Here is a 2,659-nt window from a genome sequence, read left to right as displayed (position 1 = left end):
AATGATTTAATGTGAAATTGTCATTATAGCTACTTTGTTGGAGTTGTATCAGATAGACCAAATCCTTCAACTAATGATGTACACAACTGAGGAGGCAACCTAAAAAGATCAATTAATAAAAAGTAATAACATTAATAATGTGCCAAAAACTGTGCTACCATTTTTGATGAAAGTTCACCAAAATCCCTGTACTTATAGTAGTACAAGGACTTAGACCCAATTTTGAACGACTAAAAAAATTTGTAAAAATCCAAATTTGATCGAAATTAGTTCAAACTTTCTACATGACATAAGAACATGCATATGTACCAGAAAATGTGATAAAAATAAAGAATTCTCTCAAATTAATTTTTGACAAAATTTGGCCAAAATTACTGTACTATTATTAGTAATGCGCTAGCACCCCACTTCAAAATGGCTGCCACGACTTTTGCAGGCTTGCTATACCAGGAAATAGTACAGGGACTTTGACCCAAATTTTGAGCAACTATAAAAAATTTGTAAAAATTCAAATTTGATCAGAATTAGTTCAAACTTTCTACAAAACATAAGAACATGTATATGCATCAGAAAATGTAATAAAAATGAATATTTCTCTCAAAGTCGTTTTTTGACAAAATTTTGCCAAAATCTCTGTAACATGTATAATGTACCAGAAAATGTGATAAAAATAAAGAATTCTCACAAATTCATTTCGACAAAATTTGGCTAAAATTACTGTACTATTACATAATACAGGGACTTTGATACGATTTTTTGAGCCAATTAAAAAATTTGTAATAAATCTACTTTTGATCGGAATAAGTCCAAACTTGCTACATCACATGAGAACCAGTATATGCATCAGAAAAATTATAAAAATGTAGATTTTTCTTCTAGTCATTTTTGGCGAAATTTTGCCAAAGACCCTGTATGTACAAAGCCTTTGGCCCAATTTGGAGCAACTAAGTAACAATAATAATAACAAAAATCATAATACTATCTCACTATTCACATACACAAGTTGTCATAGCAATGGCAGTCTCAACCAATAAAAGGGTAAAATCCTCAGATCTATGAAATGATGAACTAGTATCTTCCACTAATAACGTCAACAGACTTAATGATAAAGGAGGAGGAGAGTACAAGATGAAGTTAAATTAATCACAAACTTTTATAATTCTTAACTTGCTGGATTTCGTTTGTAATAGGAACTGATAATTCATGAAGATGCTCACTATAAAATAGTAAAAAGTAATTAGGAATGAATACAAAATCCGTTAGTCATAAAATAGTCATTTGCATCAATTGATATTTTACACGTAAATTTACATCAATTGATATTTTATACGTAAATTTACTTACCTTAAGCCTACTATTTTTAGCATCCACTAAATTTAGCGATATTAGCGAGAGCTTTAAATCGCTAAATTAAATAGACGCCAAAATAATTATTATTCATTATAATGGTTATTATTTATAGTTAATTTGGTTAAAAACGCTAAAATTAGTAACGCTAAACATGACTTTTGCTGATTTTGCTAAAATTAGTAGACGCAAATAATAGTAGGCTTAAGGTAATTAGAATAACTTACTCAATACTAGATACCATATTCATAATAAATCTCAAAATATCTAGAAATAATGTTCCTGTTCCTTTAATTAAGTCTCCAAAATACAGCCCTAAAATTAAGACAGTATTTATGGTACATGCATTGTGGTAGCAATTACTGACCAATCAACTGCTGTACGTGCATACACCTATTAACTAATAACTGGTGGAGTCCTTCTAATATGGTGGATAAAGTATTGTACAGTACGTCAGTGACAAGAATGGAATGAGACTGTTTAAAATAAGCACTAAAAAAGGAACAGATACGACAAGTATTTTGGACATAATATTTTACAATGCAATAAAACCAGTCATTAAAAAAATGATAGCAACTTACTCAGCTAATATTTTGATATTTTTTCTTATGTTGCTCAATATTGCCATTGAATAAATTGAGATGCCTCTTGAGTGATAAATCATTAACAATAATAATATTCCTATTACAATTATACAATTATTGATTAATAAAGATTAAATTAAATGACATACTTTCCATATAATTTTCAAATTCGTTTCAGAAGTTGAAGATAACTGATGATACTCCAGAGATGTATAAAACTGCTGACCCTAATAATGATAATAATTATGTTCCACTCTCTCCCTTTCTCTTTTATTTTATTATCTTAACATAAGAGCTTGGAACTATTGAAAGTCTTCACTTTTTAATAAATTTACAATAAGATTTGCAATATTAAAAATCCCAAACATGTATAAATATAACACAATACAAGATGGCTGAATCCTTTTAAATTAAATCAATACAAATGGATTTTTGGGCAGATCAAAGTACAAACCCTCTATAGTTTCTAGTTATAATTAGGTACTTACCACTTTAATGATATCCTCAAGGTGGTCACAAGAATGACAAAGAGTCAGAAAGACTGATATCATATTGCTAAGACCTTCACTGGACAATTCTAATACTTTCTTACATGAAATCTTTGAATAAACCCTAAAAAATTAAAATATTAATTGGGCGAAGCCCTTACTTACAAGAACTTGAACGTACGTCTGGGCGTGACTTGGAGGTGCGGTCTGGAGGCTGAGCCCCTCAATGTTTTACATTCT

General features: G+C 29.6%; 1 long non-coding RNA gene across 1 annotated transcript; it reads right to left on the bottom strand.

Annotated features, from left to right (window-relative positions):
• Positions 1-24: 24 nt before the first annotated feature.
• LOC109588930 (uncharacterized) lies at positions 25-2,659 on the bottom strand. The gene is made up of 9 exons (XR_002188435.1): positions 2,601-2,659; positions 2,420-2,543; positions 2,081-2,158; positions 1,929-2,028; positions 1,715-1,839; positions 1,575-1,662; positions 1,152-1,216; positions 999-1,098; positions 25-99 (listed from the first exon to the last, which is right to left on the bottom strand). It is a non-coding gene; the product is annotated as an uncharacterized LOC109588930 (long non-coding RNA).

This window comes from Amphimedon queenslandica, unplaced genomic scaffold, assembly GCF_000090795.2.
Source record: "Amphimedon queenslandica unplaced genomic scaffold, v1.1 AMPQUscaffold_11762, whole genome shotgun sequence".
In the NCBI taxonomy this organism is placed as follows: Eukaryota; Metazoa; Porifera; class Demospongiae; order Haplosclerida; family Niphatidae; genus Amphimedon; species Amphimedon queenslandica.
This window is presented reverse-complemented; position numbering and strand designations above follow the sequence as displayed.